The sequence below is a fragment of the Mustela lutreola genome, chromosome 5 (genome assembly GCF_030435805.1).
Source record: "Mustela lutreola isolate mMusLut2 chromosome 5, mMusLut2.pri, whole genome shotgun sequence".
NCBI lineage: Eukaryota > Metazoa > Chordata > Mammalia > Carnivora > Mustelidae > Mustela > Mustela lutreola.
In genome coordinates, this window is record NC_081294.1 from 34187198 (window position 1) to 34208218 (window position 21021).

General features: G+C 43.3%; 1 protein-coding gene across 4 annotated transcripts in view; it reads left to right on the plus strand.

Annotated features, from left to right (window-relative positions):
* The first annotated feature begins 2675 nt into the window (after window positions 1-2675).
* NIM1K (NIM1 serine/threonine protein kinase) overlaps window positions 2676-21021 on the plus strand; it is a 64016-nt gene continuing 45670 nt past the window's right edge. For 3 of the 4 annotated variants that reach the window (XR_009353769.1, XM_059173920.1, XM_059173919.1), the window contains exons 1-2: window positions 2676-2803; window positions 20572-20728. The gene's annotated coding sequence lies outside the window, so the exon portion shown is untranslated. The remainder of the gene's footprint in view (window positions 2804-20571; window positions 20729-21021) is intronic. The other variant, XM_059173921.1, reaches the window with a different exon arrangement.

Here is a 21021-nt window from a genome sequence, read left to right on the forward strand (position 1 = left end):
AAGACTGTATTTGACTTATTTTCTGCCAACACAATGGAGCAGGGGTTAGAAAACTGAGACGACCTACATTGACTAGGTCGGACTGTTTCCTCAATTCTTCCGAAAATAGAATTCTGGCACATATGTCCATTGTAGAAAAAAGAAAAAAAGTGCTGGAAACTATTAAGAAGATCATTTAAATTACCTGTGATCCCACCAGATAACAAAAAACATTACTAATATCTAGTCTATTTCCTTCTATTCAAACATATCACGAATTTGTATCATTCTGCTTTGTAAATTTGCTTTCACTTAATATGTTGAAAATACTCTATACTATTCCAAACAAGAATTTTAACTTCTATATACTTCTATCTACTGCTACATTGTAATCAACTTATTGAATGGCCATTCTAGAAGAAAAATGACACTTTTTTCAAGAGGAAGAAATTGAATGAGAAGTCAGTCCTAAACATATATAAATATTTATATATAATATAATGTTTATATTTATTTATATTATTTATATATAATTATTTATATATTATATATAAATATATATTCTATAATATATAAATATACTTCACTTAACATATTAAGTGAAAGCGTGTGTGTGTGTGTGTGTGTGTGTGTGTGTGTGTGTATGGATCCGAGGACTTCCAAGGGAAGGGAAAGCATGAAGGAAAAGTCCTGATTTGCAAGGGAATTGGCCCTAGCAGAATGGCTGCCAGAGAAATAGGGATACAGGAGGCTCCTGGAATGGAATCTGGCCAATGGACTTTGAAAGTGGTCTCTGATGATGAAGTTTTCCTTTTCTGGGATAGCCGGAAGTCTTCAGTCACCTTACAAGCCATTAGAATCTAGCATCTATAGTGCTCTATGGGGGCATGATGAGAGGGTCTACAGGAGAGGGTCTATGTTACGTTGTGAGTTTGAGGCTCTTGGCTTCTAGGCAGTTTCCTTATGAACTTCTATCCTATGTACAGCCATGTTATAGGGTTCAAGGAGCATTTTATATTTTTTAAACATGTAAAGTCTTACCCTGTATTTTATTGCTTTAGAAGGAAAACAAGGGGCACCTGGCTGGCTCAGTATGCTTGATCTCAGTGTTGTGGGTTCGAGCCCCACTTTGGGTGTAGAGATTACCTAAAAACAAAATCTTAAAAAAAACAAAAAACAAAAAACAAAACAAAACCAACTGATGGCATGTACTATTTTAAAGATTGCTCTTAAAAGAAAAAAAAAAAAAAAAACCTTCTGTCTTTTTTGGAAAGGGCCTCCCTTTAAAGACAAACCTTTCTCTCAGAGAACTTCTATCCTACACAAGGAGATAACCACTCTCATCAACCAAGGAAGCAATCATTCCAAGTTGTTTTGGTTCCTTGGCAATCTCAATAACCAGTCCCTGGAGCTGTCCAAGGTTTTGTTTCTTGCTGTTCCTGTTCCTGGCCCCCTTCATCAAGAGGCAGCAGAGTCAGGAAGAGCAGCATCAGCCCTGGACGGCTGTGTGATCTCCAGCAGTCAAGTAACAATTCTGGGTCTCACTTTCCTCGTGGGTCAAAACAGGGACGGCAACAAGAATACCTAACTTACAAGGTTGTTCTGCGGATTTAATCAGTTACTCTTGTGAAAGTATTTGTAATAGGGCCTGGCAAATTAAAAAAAGGAATCTTTGGCTCCCCTAATTTCTACCATACGTAGATTTTTAAACTAAAGTTATTTGTCTCCTTAGCACTTTTGCTTTTGTAAATATTACCCTGGCAATCAGGAATACAGAATATGGGAGCGCAAGGAGGTGGGAAGAGTGCTCACTGAGCTGTGACTTGGGGTGCTGCTCTTGGCTTTGCATTAATGGAGCTCTGTGACCCTTGTTAACTGGCTTCTCTGACCTCACTTTCCTCCTCTGTAAAATGAAGTACTTTAACTTCAGTAAATAATCTCTATGCCTTTACTATTCTGTGAATCGCATTCCCTGCTCAACACTCAGTTCAGTGACTTGGCTTCCCTGTTTGTAAACCCTGCCAAAAATATCTGCCACCTATCATCAGCCGGAATGTTACAGTCGGGGAGTAGGCGGGAGATTAGGGACTCACTGCCTAAGTGGTACCAATGGGACCGGACCTAGTGTCTGCGAGGGACCCAGGTAGAGGGTGGCATTAGCACTTCTTCCTGCAGAGACTAAACCCTGCCAGACTCACCCGAAAGAGCTGTCGCGGTGGTTTGCTGAAAACCCCCGTTCTGTTGGGGAGATTACTGGGTCGCGGTCTCCCAAGGACGCGGAAACCTTTGATCTAGAGGCTCGAGCGGCTCGGTAGGAAGCGAGTTGACGAGGACTGTGTCAACCCTATTTTGGCTGTGTCGCCGCTTCCCATCCGTGCAGTAGGAGGGACTCTCTCTGCGAGAGGGCCAAACCCCTCTCCTCCAGTGTCGGCGGTGGGTGTCCCCGCGCCGCGCACCCCCTCCCTCCAGCCCCTCCTTCCCGGCTGCCATAGAAACCGGCCTACAAGGTCCGGGCCCGCGTCCCGGCGCCTGACCGGCCCCCCGGCCCCCTCCCCCGGGCCAGCCCTCGACTCCCGATTGGTCCTCCGGGAAACGCTGCGGGGCGCCTCTGTCCCCCGCCGCAGAGCCCGGGCCGGGGCCCGCGAGCGGGGTTTGCTGGGGCAGCTGTCGGTCAGGGCGGCCGCCCCTGACAGCTCCGGGAGCCTCCCGCGCGGCCGCGGCGCCCGCCACCCACGCACCCACCGCGCGGCGCGCGCTCCAGCGCCAACCGCCGGCAGCTCCTGGCCCCGCGCCGCCGGGCCCGTCAGCCGGGCTCGCCACGAAGGTAAGCGAGGGCCGCGGGGCTCGCAGGCGGCACCCCCGCCCCGCCCGCCTCTCCTCCGCCAGGTTGCCGACCCGCGGCGGGGGCTGGGGGCTGCGAACGGCGCCCGTGCCCCCCGCGAGCCGAGAGGAGAACGGAGACACGACTGCCGGCGGGGCGGGGGGCGATCTGGGGTCAGGGGAAGGGTGGGCGCTCCGGGGGACGGCCCCTCTCGGGCAGTCGGCGCGCGCGAGCAGAGGGCGTTGCAGCGGGAGGCGCGGGTGCTCCGGCGCGTGCGGGCGGGTGCCTGCGCGGCGGGGGGCGCCCCGGGTGTGGGCGCGCGTGTGTCCCCCAGTCCCGGCGCCGTGCGGGCCCCCGTCGGTGTGCGCGCCCGCACCTGAGCCCGGGAGAAAGGCTTCGCGCCTTGCCCGGCGCACACCTGGCGCGGGAGCCCGAGCCCTAGGGCGCGAGCCCAGGTGTGGACAGCTCGTACCGAGCGCTGGGGGCTCGCAGTGAGGGCAGTGACAGCGAAGGGCTGTGGCCCGCCCCGCAGCACGATGCTCCCTAAAGAATCGTGCTTCTTTTGAAGACGGCACAAGTAAGGAAGAACCTCGTCGCCTCTTCCCGGATGTCCCTTCAGGAGTATTAGGAACTCCGGGATGACCAGGAACGGATGGCAACGGGGTCTTTAAAATGTCACTTCTGGCCAGCTTTTGTGTGCCGGACACAACATCTGGGCAGGTGGAGATAAAGGTGCTCTTCAGGCAGCAAAGATTCAGCGGTCCGCACTTTCTTCTTCCCTTCCCTCCCTCCCTCTTCCTTCCCCTCCTTGCCTCTCCTCCTTCCCCCCCCCCCCACCCTCCCCCCGTGTTCGTCCTCCGCAGTTAGGTAGACAAAAAGACTCTCTGTTAGACCCACCCTCCCCCACCCCATTCCTCATCCCGTTTCAAAACGGGAGCAAATGAGCCACATTCTGAGCTCTTACCCGTGCAATTCAGACAAGTTTGGAAATTAAACAAATTGCGTTTGCACTTGAGACCGCGGGAATCCAAAAGGGAAACAAAAACAGACCGAAAAATCTATTCCAAGTTAAGTCAAGATTTCAAGGGGGAATCTAAAAAGAATATTTGTTTATGCCAATATGGTGTGTGTGTGTGTGTGTGTGTGTGTGCGCGCGCGCGCGTGTTAATGTTTGAAAAATATGTATCACTCAAACTTGCATCATCAGTATTCAATGTGATTCACAGAAGCACTTAAAAAGATGGTTTCTGTTAGGGTTGCAAAAGCACTTCTAATTTTGGTTGCCATGGTAACCGAAGAAGTCGCCCGGCACCGTTGAGACGCTGCCTGGCTGGAACCAGGAACTGTTCTTGAGATCTCCTCACGTACCCCCCCCCCCCATGTCACCATGGTAATAATAATTGAGCTTATAAGATACTTGTTTCTTTTCATTAAAGTACTAAAAGCCTAGGCATGTTGTTTTTAAGTTTTATCTTTTCAGACTTTGCCATTTGAGAGACAGATCTTCCCTCTCAAGACAACTAAGTGTAAACACTGCCCTCCAGCCAATCAGCCTGCTGGGCCAGCTCCCTTGCCACAGCTCGCAGGGCTGAGGGGAGAAGGGTGAAGGAGGAGAGTGTTTGATGTTAAAGGAATCCTGGCCTGGCACCAGATCTCCTTCCCCATTTAGCATTTAAATCTGGAGTCCTAATTAGCTGTCTAATTAGGAGATGGGGGAATGTGGGTGGGGATCCCAGAAGGAGGTGAATGGAGGAAAAGCTAAGTCCTGTTCTCCATGGACTCCTGTTCTGTGTGCTGTTGAATTTGCCTCCTAGGTTTATTTTTGGCTTGACCACTGTTCAGTGGTAAGCCTGGAACACCCTTCAGAGAGGCCTCCTTCTGTGTTAGGAAAAAAATGTGGATTGGATATTTAGTTTAGTGGATTGATATTTGTGTGTTTTATTCTAGTAACTAAACTGCATTTAAAATAAAGGCAAGTTTGTATGAAATCTAAATTTCCTGGTCATAACTACAATAGGCCATAGAGATCTCTATGCTCTTGGTTTAAGCCTTAGGTTTAGTTAAGATGGTTCATCTGGGGACAGCAGTGGCATCATTCAGATAGTTTCATTAGCAAATGCTCGTGTCTTTTAAGAACTATAATTCTTTATACATCCACAATTCCTGAGCAATGTATCCTATAAAATCAATTTTGTACATTGATGGAACATGACTGGAAAATTTGAAAGCCTCCAGATTTAGAATTTTAAAAGAAAAAAATATTTCTTCCTAGTAGGTTAATGTTTTCAGTCAAATATATAGTTTCATTTTGAGAAATTTAAAAATTAAAATATAATGTGAAATCCAATTTCATTTTTTGAATCTTATTACAGTATTTCACTAAGGACTAAAAAGCCTTAATTCATTGGCTGATTTCTTTCAGTTGTTGAGAGGACCAGTTGTTTATAAAATTAGTCTCATTCTATTGTTGTCATTTCCTATTGTCATTCTAGAAAAAGTTTTCTAGAACTGAAGTTATATGTTTCAAGAGAAGAAAATATTCAAATTACTTATGAAGGTAATAGCCTACAATTTGATTAAATAGATTGCAGCTTCTAAAATTACTTTCTCCCAAGAACTTCAAAGATGAATAACTCAGCCAGTATTATACAGGATACTCAGGAATATTAACCAGTGTTACAGATGAGCAAGTTGCATTCAAAAGATTTAAGTCGTTTTAGCTAACCACATGGAAAACCGAGAGACAAAAATACAAGTCAGAGAAGACAGAGAAAAATTAGGATGGGAAGAGAGACAGAGTAGGAATGGTGAGAAGAATTCAAGAGTAGAGAGAAAAATAAAACTGTAGGGGAAAGGGAGTCCTCAGTGAGCAGAAAACACACAGATTAAGGGAAAGGGAGTCAAGGAGAAAAAGTCAGGTGCAAAGAGATTTGCACAGAAACAGACACAGGAAACCACGAGAGCAGGAAACTAAAAAGAATTCTTCATCTTCCAAGGAGAACAGAGAGCTTGATGCTTTTCCAGAAAACCCAGGTATCCCAGTTAGCAAACTTCTCTGACTTATGTCAAAGAACCCAAGGCAGGCCTGAGCCGTAGATCTGGCTGCCCGCTGGCCCATGGCCTCCTGTCGCACGCAGGCCAGGAGATGAAGCAGTTTTCCTGTCTCCATACTGTCACCATACTGTCTTCCCAGTCCTTAAGTCACCAAGAAAACCTACATCTCCATTTGTTGGGGTCATTTAGTTGGGTTAGTTTGTAGACACAACTTGATTATGTAATTGTAATTTTTTACTGTAAATTACAAGTTTTGACTTTCAAAGATTGCATTAATATTTATCAAATAATGCATTCATCTAATTTTATGAATTAGAGCATTTTAAGATTCTATTTAAGATTCATTTAAGATTCTAACCAAATCATCGTTCCCCCTCTTTGGATACCGGGGTCATCTGTTGGGCTGCTCTGGCTCTTGGCTGTTTAATCACTTATCTCCCTATTTCTAAATAATTTGCATATGTAGCTGGTCTTGATTGATCAGTTTTAGACAGAATCTACATGCTTTATCTTATTATGGGGTGGATATAGCTCTCTCACTCCACCTTTTCCAACTTCCCTTTCTATGTTATTTTTGCAACATAGTTGGTGGAAAGAAATCAACCAGGTCACCATTGGCATCACCTTTTATTTGAAAATGGCAGGAATGAGAAAGCCCTTAGGAGCGTCTGGCTCAGGACAGCAGGGCTAAGTATTTCGTAGGACTTTAGCCAGATCAGCCAAAGTTGAGCTAGTGTCAGAAATAGTTGATCAAGGATGGCTCTTAGAGGAGGGAGGAATTGCTCTCACACATTAGCATCCACTGGTTGAGGAATTTAGATTTAACACAAGGGACTGGGTAGGAAAAGTCAGGGGGTAAGTCTAGTGGGAGGGTAAAAAGCTGAGCTGCTGGGAACAAGGCCTTTTTTGAATGACTTGGTTGCTGCTCTTTGGAATCACGCAAGCTGCCAGGCCATTTTGCATTTCATTTCCTACCATTTCCATTTGTTTTCTTACCACTTTCTGTCTTTTAAAAATGATCAGTGCTCTCATTCATACAGAGTCATTCCCTTAGCCCTACCAATAGTTTTTATATCCTGTGCATTTGCTTTATGGGACATGCGGGGTTTGAAATGTAAATTAAAACACAAAGACAACAAATTTGCTGTAGACTAATCAATGATGCGATGGCCACGTCTAAAATGATGAGCATCTTCCGGGACAGTTTTTGGTAATGCGCAAGGTAATTATTTCTCTAGAATGTAGTCTTGTTCAGCCCCTTGTTTTGCAGGTGAGGTAACAAATCCAGAGATACTAAGTGTAGGGTCATTTCTCCTGACTCCATGCTGCTCATGGAGCTTAACGTGGGGCTTGAACTCCCACCAGGAGATCAAGGCCTGAGCTGAGATCGAGTCAGACACTGAACCAACCAGGCCACCCAGGAGCCCCTCTCTTGACTCCCTTTTAAACACTCATTCTTTCACCCTCTCTCTCCTTGACTATCTTGTCTTATATTCCTTTTCTTTTTTAAAACCTTTTTTCTTTATTATAAAGAAAGAATAGGTGCACCTGGGTGGCTCAGTTGGTTGAGCATCTGCCTTCGGCTTGGGTTGAGGTCCTGAGGTCCTGGGGTCCTGGGGTGGAGCCCTGCCTGCATAGAGCGCTGCTCAGTGGGAAGACTGCTTACCCCTCTCCCTCTGCTGCTCCCCCTAATTGTGCTCGCTCTCTCTGTCAAAGAAGTAAAGAAAGTCTTTAAAAAAAGGGAAGATTATACTTCTTTATTATGAACTATGTATTATAAAATAGTACATATTTTAGAGATAGCAGAAATAGTGGTTAAGTCTTATTTACTTTTTTAAAAGAATGTTTTAAAAAAATTGTGTTTATTTATTTATTTATTTGAGACACACACACACACACACACACACACACAGAGACACACACACAGGAGAGCCCGCCTGAGCTGGGGGACGGGCGTGTTGGGGGGCAGGGAAGGAGCAGAGGGAGAGGGATGAGGAGACTCCCTTTTAAGCTCCCCCACCCCGAGTCTCACAGGGGGCTGGATCCCATGACCCTGAGATCATGACCTGAGCCAAAACCAAGAGTCAGACACTTTAAATGACTGAGCCACCCAGGGACCCCAAGTCTTATTTACTTTTTAAAAAGTGTTTTATAGTTAGCATACAGTGTTATATCGGTTTCAGGTGTACAATATAGTGATTCAACACTTCATACAACACCCGGTGCTCATTACTGTAAGTGCCCTCCTTAATCCCCATCACCTGTTTCACCCATCCCCCCACCCACTCCCTTCTGGTAACCAATCATTTGTTCTCTATAGTTAAGAGTCTGTTTCTTGGTTTGACTCTCTCTCTCTTCTTTCCCTTTGTTTGTTTTGTTTCTTAAATTCCACATATGAGTGAAATCACATGATATTTGTCTTTCTCTGACTTCTTTAGCATTATCCTGTCTAGCTCCATCCACTTCTTGCAAAGAGCAATATTTCAGTCTTTTTTATGGATGAGGAATATTCCATTGTGTATGATATAGTATTTCTTCTCTATCTGTTCATCTATTGAGGGATACTTGGGCTGCTTCTGGAATTTGGCTATTGTACATAATGCTGCCATAAACATAGAGGTGCATGTATCCCTCTGAATTAGTGCTTGTGTGTGTGTGTTTGGGGGGTTAATATCCAATAGTGTGATTCCTGATCATAGGGTAGCTCTATTTTTAACTTTCTGAGGAACCTCTATACTGTTTTCCAGAGTGGCTGCACCAGTTTGCATTCCCACCAACAGTGCATTTTTCTCCACACCCTCTCCAACACTTGTTGTTTCTTGTGTTGTTGATTTTAGCCATTCTGACAGGTATGAGGTGATACCTCATTGTAGTTTTGACTTGCATTTCCCTGATGATGAGTGATGATGAGCATCTCTTCCTGTGTCTGTTAGCCATCTGGATATCTTCTTTGGAGAAATGTCTGTTCATGTCTCCTGCCCATTTATAAATTGGATTATTCGTTACCTGGGTGTTGAGTTGTGTAAGTTCTTTATATATTTTGAATACTAACCCTTTCTTGGGCCCCTCATTTGTAAATATCTTTTCCCATTCAGTACGTTACCTTTTAGTTTTTATTCTGATGTAGTCCCAATAGTTTATTTTTGCAGGTGGTTAAATCTTCATTCTGGAAATAGCTTGCCGCATTTGAATTCTGGCTTTGTGACTCACTTACTTATGTATGTAACCTTGGGCATGTAATTTGATCTCTGTGTCTCACTTTTCTTTGGCATAATAATAGCATCTACTTTCTAGGATTATTGTAAGAATTAAATGAGTTGGTTCAGGTAAAGCTCTTAGAATGGTGTCTGGCACACAGTAAATGTCATTGTTGCTAGCATTATTATAAAAAATACAAAAACAAATGTTAAAATGAAAGAAATAATTATCTATAATTCTATTTCTAATCCTATCTTTAATCCCAGAGAGATTACCATTGTTAACATTTCAGAGTTTGGGGTTTGTTTTTGGTAGTTAAAAACAAAACCAAAAAAAAAAAAAGAGATATTGTACATACAATTTTATCTGTTGTTCTTTCCAGTTTATGTTTTGAGCTTTTGGATGTTGGATAGTCAATATTCTTCTATATGGCATATTTGTTTTCTGTATTGATCCTGAGACGGAGAATTACAAATTATGTTCTCAGTAAGTACTAATTGTCTGGGAAGCCAACCTTCTTCTGGACTTTCGGGGCTTGGGACAGATAGATGTAAAGAGAGGTCCTGACATCCTGAATTTGAGAAGCCCCCCTGCAACTAAGATAGATTCCTTTTTAAAGAATTTTATTTATTTATTTGACAGACAGAGATTACAAGTAGGCAGAGAGGCAGGCAGAGGGAGGGGGAAGCAGGCTCCCCGCTGAGCAGAGAGCCACAGATGCAAGATGGGAGATGCTGTGAGATGGGGTGGGGGGATGTCCATCCCAGGACCCTGGGATCATGACCTGAGCCGAAGGCAGAGGCTCAACCCACTGAGCACCCAGGTGCCCAGATATTACCTTTTCCAATGCATAAAAACATTCTGGAAAAGTCACCTGAAGTGTGGACACAGCAGAATGAAGGAATACTCATGTGGGAAGATGACAGAGGACTGTGGAGGTGACAGGGCCAAGAACCAGAACAGAAGTAGTGAGGGATGACTCAGTGGGGATCCTAGATGGGAGGTGTGAGTCTCTGTACTGCACAGCAAAGGCCAAAAGAAATGTACGTCTGATGTTTTGGTCTACCCTTGCCACCTCAGAGATTAGGTGAGGCTGCTAAGCCAGTGAGAAAGCTTCTGTGTGTGGACCCCTTCCGAAGGCTGGCCTGCATTGATGTCCTCCTGGGAGACCTGCCAGTTTGGCTTTTCCACGGTCCATGAGAGTCACCTGCCTGCTTTACTCACACAGGACACTTTCAGGGTTTGGGAATTAAGCCTTGAGCTGCCCCAGTGAAGATTCATGCCTCCTAAGAGCATTTAGTGGCGCACTGCGGCAATTCATGTTAAGCTGGTTTGTGTTCCATCAAGTTGCACATGCCAGAGAATTGCTATCTCCCCAGGAAGCAGAGACGACCTTCAGAAGAAAGTGGGCTGGGTGGCCAGCTTTGGCTAGAGACATTCGTAGGTAATTTAGAAGGTACAGAGGAGTACTTCTGTCTAGCCTAAACTCAGGCTCCCTTAAGAATCACTCCATGTAGACTCATTCACATGAAGCCGCTCTGTGTGGTCTGGTGATCACTATCCACCAAGGACAGTAACAAAGATTTGCCCAAGCTCTAACACTGTTACATTGGTTAATATTTATAGAAAACAGGACATCGCTCTTTCAGAGATTACCGCATAGCAATGGTAAGTAAGGAGACTCTCTGCTCTGCCATTCTTCCTCCTGCTCTCACATTTATCCCTTCACTGTCTTTAGGTGACCTCTACACCTTGACACAATGTCCACACAGGAGGAAAGAGAAAGGAGCTGTGTTAGTTACCTGGTGTAAGCCAAGAGTCTCCTTACTTAGCACTGTTGTATAATAACCTTTAAAAGTGTCATGCCTTGTTTTATCAGGAAACACAAGTTATCAGAAATCCCTTACCAAAGTCTCATTCTCCAGAACTGTGGCTCCTGGCCAGCGCTAGCTGTGGGAGAGAAAGAGAAAGTAGGTTTTCCAGCTTCTATAGCAGAAGGAGGCAAGGAAGGGAAGAAAGACTTAGTAAAGATGTTGAGTGAGTCAGCCTGTAATGTTTGCCACATTGTCACTTACTGGTCGGTTGCCCGTATGTCCCCATATGTGAGGGCCAGCCCTGGTTTACACCTTTTGTCCCAGTGTGATTATTTATTTTTTTTTAAAGATTTTATTTGTTGATTTGACAGACAGAGATCACAAGCAGACAGAGAGGCAGGCAGAGAGAGAGAGGGAAGCAGGCTCCCCGCTGAGCAGAGAGCCCGATGCGGGACTCGATCCCAGGACCCTGAGGTCATGACCTGAGCCAAAGGCAGTGGCTTAACCCACTGAGCCACCCAGGCGCCCCCAGTGTGATTATTAATAGCAGCCCCTTCTATTCTCAAAAGCATCCTGGTTTGAATGACAAATTCTATGTTCACTCTACTTATTGAGCACGTGTGATTTACTGTAGGCTCTTGTTAAATAGTAGTTATTAATAAAAGTGATAAACTGTAACCGTAAGATAAATAAGAAGCCAGGATTACATGTGGTGAGTGCCTGTGTGGTACAGGCAGCCAATGTGTAGGTTTTCCGGGAAAGAGAAATGAGTGAATCAGCAAATGAGGTGAGCTGCTTGGGTGGAGAGGAAGGACAGGGGGAGATGTGACACCATGGCATGAAAAATAAATGGATTGGGTGCAGTTGGAAAGATGGAAAAGTTTCTGTGCTAGGGTTTGCTTTGAAAAGACTAACACCAGGGGCTCTTGGGTGGCTCAGTTGGTTGAGCGCCCAGCTCTTGATTTCGGCTCAGGTTGTTGTCTCAGGGCTGTGAGATTGAACCCCGTGTTGGGCTCCATGCTCAGGGTGGAGTCTGCTTGTCCCTCTCCCTCTGCTCCTCCCCCCACTTATGCTCACTGGCTCTCTCTATCTGTAAAATAAATAACATCTTAAAGAGAAAAAAGACTAACAACAAGTAGGTTTTAATGCTGCCTTTGTTGGAGTGAACACTTTGTAATATGGGATATAATACTGAGATATTGATTTGGTCTAAAGTATTTTGAAGACTTATGACACAAAATAAAAAGCCATTTATATATTAAGTCAAATATACTTTTCTTCCATCACAAAATTTATCAGAAATTTTGCATGTGTGAAGAAACATTAGTTTCTAGATTATTATCTTACGGAGCATGTAGTTGAGTATGACCTTGAGCTGTTTAGTAACAAAGTCCTTAATCAAGAGACTGTATTTGTAGCTTCCAATTTTTCTTTCTTTTTTTAAAAATTTTTTATTTTTTATAAACATTTATTTTTATCCCCAGGGATACAGGTCTGTGAATTGCCAGGTTCACACCCTTCACAGCACTCACCAAAGCACATACCCTCCCCAATGTCCATAACCCCACCCCCCTTCTCCCAATCCCCCTCCCCCCAGCAACCCTCAGTTTGTTTTGTGAGATTAAGAGTCACTTATGGGGGCATCTGGGTGGCTCAGTGGGTTAATCCTCTGCCTTCAGCTCAGGTCATGATCTCAGGGTCCTGGGATCGTGCCCCATATCGGGATCTCTGCTCGGCAAAGAATAAATAATCCAATCAAGAAATGGGCAGAGGACATGAACAGACATTTCTGCAAAGAAGACATCCAGATGGCCAACAGACACATGAAAAAGTGCTCCATATCACTCGGCATCAGGGAAATACAAATCAAAACCACAATGAGATATCACCTCACACCAGTCAGAATGGCTAAAATCAACAAGTCAGGAAATGACAGATGCTGGCGAGGATGCGGAGAAAGGGGAACCCTCCTACACTGTTGGTGGGAATGCAAGCTGGTGCAACCACTCTGGAAAACAGCATGGAGGTTCCTCAAAATGTTGAAAATAGAACTGCCCTATGACCCAGCAATTGCACTATTGGGTATTTACCCTAAAGATACAAATGTAGTGATCCAAAGGGGCACATGCACCCGAATGTTTATAGCAGCAATGTCTACAATAGCCAAACTATGGAAAGAACCTAGATGTCCATCAACAGATGAATGGATCAAGAAGATGTGGTAAAGTCGCCTACTATTATTATATTATTGTTGATGTGTTTCTTTGATTTTGTTATTAATTGGTTTATATAGTAGGCTGCTCCCACGTTGGGGGCATAGATATTTAAAATTGTTAGATCTTGTTGGGACAGACCCTTTGAGTATGATATAGTGTCCTTTCTCATCTCTTATTATAGTCTTTGGCTTAAAATCTAATTGATCTAAGGATTGCCACTCCTGCTTTCTTCTGATGTCCATTAGCATTGTAAATTCTTTTCCACCCCCTCACTTTAAATCGGGAGGTGTCTTTGGGCTTAAAATGAGTTTCTTGTAGGCAACATATAGATGGGTTTTGTTTTTTTTATCCATTCTGATACCCTGTGTCTTTTGATTGGGGCATTTAGCGCATTAACATTCAGGATAACTATTGAGAGATATGAATTTAGTGCCATTGTATTGCCTGTAAGGTGACTGTTACTGTATATTGTCTGTTCCTTTCTGATCAACCACTTGTAGGCTCTCTCTTTGCTTAGAGGACCTCTTTCAATATTTCCTGTAGAGCTGGTTTGGTGTTTGCAAATTCTTTCAGTTGTTGTTTGTCCTGGAAGCTTTTAATCTCTCCTTCTATTTTCAATGATAACCTAGCTGGATATAGTATTCTTGGCTGCATGTTTTTCTCATTTAGTGCTCTGAAAATATCATGCCAGCTCTTTCTGGCCTGCCAGGTCTCTGTGGAAAAGTCAGCTGCCAATCTAATATTTTTACCATTGTATGTTACAGACTTCTTTTCCCGGGCTGCTTTCAGGATTTTCTCTTTGTCACTGAGACTTGTAAATTTTACTATTAGGTGACGGGGTGTGGGCCTATTCTTATTGATTTTGAGGGGCGTTCTCTGAACCTCCTGAATTTTGATGCTCGTTTCCTTTGCCATATTGGGGAAATTCTCCCCAATAATTCTCTCCAGTATATCTTCTGCTCCCCTCTCTCTTTTTTTTTTTTTTTAAAGATTTTATTTATTTATTTGTCATAGAGAGAGAAGCGAGAGCAAGCACAGGCAGACAGAGTGGCAGGCAGAGGCAGAGGGAGAAGCAGGCTCCCCGCCAAGCAAGGAGCCCGATGTGGGACTCAATCCCAGGACGCTGGGATCATGACCTGAGCCGAAGGCAGCCGCTTAACCAACTGAGCCACCCAGGCATCCCTCCCCTCTCTCTTTCTTCTTCTTCTGGAATCCCAATTATTCTAATGTTGTTTCATCTTATGGTGTCACTCATCTCTCGAATTCTCCCCTCGTGGTCCAGTAGCTGTTTGTCCCTCTTTTGCTCAGCTTCTTTATTCTCTGTCATTTGGTCTTCTATATCACTAATTCTTTCTTCTGCCTCATTTATCCTAGCAGTGAGAGCCTCCACTTTTGATTGCACCTCATTAATAGCTTTTTTGATTTCAACTTTGTTAGATTTTAGTTCTTTTATTTCTCCAGAAAGGGCTTTTATATCTCCCGAGAGGGTTTCTCTAATATCTTCCATGCCTTTTTCGAGCCCGGCTAGAACCTTGACAATTGTCATTCTGAACTCTAGATCTGACATATTACCAATGTCTGCATTGATTAGGTCCCTAGCCTTCAGTACTGCCTCTTGTTCTTTTTTTTTTTTTGTGTGTGTGGTGAATTTTTCTGCCTTGTCATTTTGTCCAGATAAGAGTATATGAAGGAGCAAGTAAAATACTAAAAGGGTGGCAACAACCCCAGGAAAATACGCTTTAACCAAATCAGAAGAGATCCCAAATCGTGAGGGGGGTGAAAGGCGATAAAAAGAGGTTCAAAAAGAAAGATAGAAAAAAAAAGAATTAAAAAAAGAAAACGAATAAAGAAAAGTATAAAAAAGAAAAAATATATATATTAGATAAACTTTCAGAAAGTGGTTGTTTTTCTGTTTCTAGAATTGCTGTTCTTCTTCTCTTCAATCTGCCGATGGATTTGCAGGTGTTTGTGATCTTTAGATAAGCTATCTAGCTGATCTCCTGCTAGCTGAAGTAGTCTCACCCTGCTACTTCTCCGCCATCTTGACTCCTCCCCCCTCGCTTCCAAATTTTCTTTTGAGTTGATTTGAAATGAAAATATTTATTTAGCTGTTTATTTATTTTTTCCTTAGCTTGGTTTTAAAATCCTAACAATTTGTTTTACATAGTTGTTCATTCTGTTGGGCTGTGTTGTAGGCCGACTTAGTAGTGGGCTGACTTTATTTCCACTACGTGATATGGTGCCCATATGTCCCTATATGTGAGGGCCAGACCTGGTTTACACCTTTTGTCCCAGTGTGATTATTAATAGCAGCCTATTCTATTCTATTCTATTCTATTCTATTCTTCTACTATGTGGAAATAAACAAAGGGAAGAAATTTGGTTCTTGTCTTGTCCCTGGGCACTAACTAGCAAGTCTCCTTCCTCTCTGGATCTGTTTTTCGAATACAAAACGAGAGATGAAATAATCCTGTGGCTCCTCTACTTTGCGTCCCCCTAAGAGTCCATGAGTATGTTTGGGTATCAAGGGAAACCACGAAACAGCCACTCTGCTTGCAGCTTCAGATCCCCTTGATTTAAGGAGGTGGTGAGAAGTAAGACTGCAGAAGTGCCTGAATGCCCATCTACACAATCTGCCATTCACCTCTGGCAGAAGGAAGGCATTTCCTAAGCATCATGGAAGGTCAGTGGCACTTAGTGGTTTGGAGGGAAGAAAGACAAGGAAAGAGAAGACTTGTTTTATTCCAAGTCCTGAACTATCTTACAGCATTCAGTGACCTAACATGGTCCAAAGAGCGGTGAGGTTTAGCTCACCTGTTTCTGGGTTTGTGTCCTGAGAGGTTCTAATGGAACATCACGAGTCTAATCTAATTCTGTCACGGTCCACTGGTGGTGGTCCAACACCAGCCCTCCCACTCCCAGTCTGCTGCTACAGGTATCCCCTGCTTTTCAGAGTCCATAGGACACCATCCCGCTTTTACAAAAGATCTACATTGGTATCTGTTTTCACCAACCAAGTGAACACCCAAGAGGATTTTGGCTTTTATGAAAAGAGGCAAAAAGTGGACATGCATTCAGCATTGGTTTTGCAGTGAGCCATTCTAGAGGCCGTGCCCCCTGAGCAGAGGCCCCTCCTGGCTCCTTCCCTGGGAACTACACTCAGCATCTTATCTTCCCCATTCCTAAAAGGTGGTTTCTTTTTATGAAATTTTCCTTAGGTAGATTTCGATTTTCACAACTTTTCCCTTGTCAGATTTAGAATCAACTGCTTAGCACCTCCTACTTTAGCTAACTGATGGAAATGTTGAAAAGGATTCCTCCCTGTGCCATTGCCCGGACAACTCATTGCCTTGTCCAAGACTGCTCAAAGCACTGGGCTTCTGTGGCTATTCTCATCCTCTCATAGGTAGCAGTTCAGTTGTGCTCATACCTCTTTTAGAAGGCACAGAGATGTTTGCTGTACCAGTGTACGTTGTGAAATTGCAACAGGTCTGCTTGTATGTGGGTGGCATGGAAATACAAGACTAAGTATACCACTTGAAGCATTTCCACACACTGAAACAAAGATTGGTTGAGATTCCAGCTGAAATCCTTAAATTTATAGATTCTCTTGGGAGAGAGTTTATGTCTTTATGATAGTGAGTATTCCCTTAGTAAACATGATAAGTTTTTCCATTTATTAGATCTTCTTTTATGTTTTCCAATAAGCTTTCACAACTTTCATAATTTATGTCTCAACTCCTTTGTTGGATTTATGCTTAGGTATCTCATGAATATTTTTGCTACTCATGTCAATGAAATATTTCTTATTATTTCCTTATTATTACCAGATTATTATTGGTGAATGCAATGTTATTGAATTGCACTAATCTTGTTTCCAGCACACTGTTAAACCTACTTAGTTCTAACGGTTTATGAGGCTCTGGCATTTTCTATGCTTAAAATCTGTGTCCTCAGGGGTGCCTGAGTGGCTCAGTCAGTTAAGCGTCTGCCTTTGGCTCAGGTCACAATCTCGGGGTTTTGGGATTAAGTACTTTATTGGGCTCCCTGCTCAGTGGGGAGTCTGCTTCTGCCTCTCTCTCTGTTCCCTGCTCATGATCTCTCTCTCTCTCTCTCTCACACACACACACTCTCTCTCTCTCAAATAAAAAGAAAAAAAGGAATATTCCTTTCTGATTCTCCTGCCTGCTTTGGCTACTGTCATGCCCAAGCTTGGACATTGTGGTGGCTACCAGTGCCTTAGAGATTTTGTTCCACTGCAGAATCCACCAAACGCAGCAGCAAGTGGAATCAGGCAGGCTTGGCAGCCACGCCAGCCTTACAACTTTGAGTTTGGACAAATTCCTTAACCTCTGTTAAATTTTAATTATTCCATCAGTGCAATGGCTATTTTAATATCTGTCTTATAGAGTTTGTTATAATGATTAAATCAGTAAGAGAGCACAGTGTCTGGTATATTTCAAATGCTTAATGAAAGTAGCTTTTAGTATTTTTGTCACTGTTCGAATGAATAAAATGCTAACAATAATATCCTAACACCAACTAAAAATATGGCTTCTTTCAAATGTCCTACAAAAGGTGTTATTAGTTTGTAGATTTTAAGTTTATGTTATAGTGACTTTCATATATTCTTTCTTAATTCCTTTTAATGAATATTTATTTATTTATAAGATTTTATTTATTTATTTATTTATTTGGTGTGGAGAGAGAGAGATCACAAGTAGGCAGAGAGAGAGGGGGAAGCATGCTCCCTGCTGAGCAGAGAGCCCGATGCGGGGCTCGATCCCAGGACCCTGAGATCATGACCTGAGCTGAAGGCAGAGGCTTAACCCACTGAGCCACCCAGGCACCCCTTAACAAGTATTTGTTTGGTGCCTCCCATATCCTAGGACTAGAGGCTGGGGAGTACTGAAGGTATGTGAGAAATAAGTAATAGAGATCAATCTAGAGAGACCAAACACAATTACAATATGAACTGATAGAACATATGATGTGAAATATCAAGATGGCATATAAGATAAGATATGAGAATATGAGAATATCTTATTAAGATAAGATATAAGAATATCTTATCTTATATGAGAACTCAAGATATGAGTTCAGGGGAACTACTGAGGAAGAAGCAACTAACTGTCTAGCTAAGTAGAAGAAAATAAGAAGGTAATATTTCGGTAGGGTCTTAAAGGCTGAAAAAGGTAAGGAGCAAATGTGTTCCAGGCCAAACAAGCTGCGTATATAAAACTACCCAGGCATGAAAAGATAGGTTATGACAGGAAAGGTAAAACTTTAGGAATAAATTGCATAATTAATTCAGAATTAAGTCAGAACTTCCCTTCAGGGCTGGATATGTAGCTCTGAGCCTTTGAGCTTGGGGAAGGGACACTCAAGTATCCAGTAAGCACTGACCGTCTAGTGTCCTAGAGGGAGGGTTTAATTCACTGTTAATTAGTGTTGGTTTTGGCTCCCCTGGAGAAGTGTAAACATAAAGAAGGGAAGGAGTCAGGAGAAAGGCAAAGGCAAGCGCCTGGATGTGTAGATTTGCAGAACCGTTTCAGAGGAATTGAGAAGTGCAGGGAAGGTCTTGAAAATAGCGCGGGGATTATTCTGCATGCTTTAAAATAAAGCAAATTCTGCTGGAGGCTGCTAACATCTCACAGCCTAAAAACAAAAACAAAGGGATATGGAGCCTTTTTTAGTCTTACTGTGAACATTTTAACCTCACTAACCTTCCAAAGGGAAGTTATAATTGAGTTGTTTTTATTGTCTGTGGGCTGGAGCAGATGCTGCTGTGTAAACATTCTGATGCTTCCAATTCAAACAGCCTTCTTAGGAATGTCTACCCACATTTGAGGTGTGCTTCACTGGGAACCTTAGAGTGTTGTAGAAAAGCAACAGGGCATCTCACCAAACCCCACGACGTTTCAAAAATTTTCCAGCCAGAGGTGTTCTGGTTAGGGATGCTTGTAACAAACAAACCAGTCCTTGTTTCAGGAGAGAACACTTGAGCTTTGGGGGTTTGCTTTTAAAATTTGCCTTTATTTTTTTCTTTATCATAGAACAGTTGTTAGTAATGGTGGGGGTGTTTTTCCACCAGAAAAGGATATGAAAGAAATATCTATTCCTGTATCTCCTGGGATCCATACTACCTTTTAAAATATCTGTACATGGGGCGCCTGGGTGGCTCAGTGGGTTAAGCCGCTGCCTTCAGCTCGGGTCATGATCTCGGGGTCCTGGGACCGAGTCCCGTATCGGGCTCTCTGCTCAGCAGGGAGCCTGCTTCCTTCTCTCTCTCTCTGCCTGCCTCTCCGACTACTTGTGATTTCTCTCTGTCAAATAAATAAATAAAATCTTTAAAAAAAAATAAAATATCTGTACAACTCAGATCAATTTAGGCAGCATTTACGAACTCTTCCTGGATACTTGAGTGTCCAGAATAATGAAGTTAGTAAGACTGAGAGGACCTGCCCCATAGAAACCCGCATTCCAGTGGGGAGGATAAATATGTACACAAGTAACACAAACAGTAGGCAGAATTTGAAGATGTTCAAGGAAAACACAGAGTTCATGCGGGAAACACCAGAGGAGGAGCTGACCTCTGCTTGAAGTACCAGGAAGAGAAAAGAAGAGAATTTCAGCTAAATTTGAACAAGTAGAATCTTAACCATTAGATGATTGAAGTAAGAAAAACAATGAAATGAATCTTTGTAAAATAGGAATTTAAAATAACCATTATGCTTAAAAACAAGATAAATCTGTTTTAATTTGTTTATTCATTCGTCTGTGCCATAAACAAGTACTGACTACCTACGATGTGCCAGGCATCATTTAGAGAGAGAGGTGAATAGAACATCCTTCGTTCCTGCCCTCAGTACCCTCACTGTCGACACAGATCGACAGATGTGCACACAAGAGACAGATGTCCACAGAGAGATGCATGAACTACTCTAGGGTTCCTTGGACTTAAAGGAGGCAAGGAAGACTTCACAGTGGGATAGAGTTTGGGAGGGCCAATGAGGAATGGGTTGACGAGAACAGTCCTTGTAGGAGAAGTGCCAAGTACAAAGGCATACAGGCACGAAGCAGCATGGGATGCTCATGGGACCTGAAGTCGGGTGCTATGGCTCAGATTCAGGGCTCCATGGAGGGGAGGAAAAGTGCTCCTTGACCTTCTTAGAGTCCTTGGCTGGGTCTGAAAATTAAACTGACAAAGATTAACAGGAGAAAAACATATACATGTATTCAATAGTTTTTGTGACGTGGGAGCCTGTATAAGCAATCTTGTAACACACAAACCAGCCCGTGTTTCAGGAGAGAACACTTGAGTTTTGGGGCTTTGTTTTTAAAATTTGCCTTTATTTTTATAAGCAGTCAGACTTGAATACTTTATGCTATTTGATGAGGCGTGGATTGTCACAGAGTAATATGATCAACTAAGGAGTACCCTCGCACCCCCCCCCCCTTATCTCGAGTTTGTTCTCCACGGTTTCAGTTATCTGAGGTCACAGGGGGCCCAGAAGTCGAGGATTCTTCTTCTGACTTATTGTTAGAAGGCCATCAGCAGCCCAGCACCCCACCACCACGCCTGCCTCCTTCGCCTCGCCCCATCTCACATCGGCATTTTATCATCTCACAGCGTCACGAGAAGGGTGAGTGCGATCCAATAAGACGTTTTGATAGACCACACTCGCATAACTTTTCTTACAGTGTATTATTATAATTGTTCTATTTTGTTGTGAGTTATTGCTAGTAATCTCTTACTGTGCTTAATTTATAAACTAAACTTCGCCATACTTATGCATGTATAGAAGAAAACATAGTGCATACAGGGCTCAGCACCATCTGCGGTTTCAGACATCCACTGGGGGTCTTGGGACATATCCCCCAAGGATAAGGCGGGACGACCATAGGAGGTAAATTTGGTAAATTGGGGGAAGCTTAG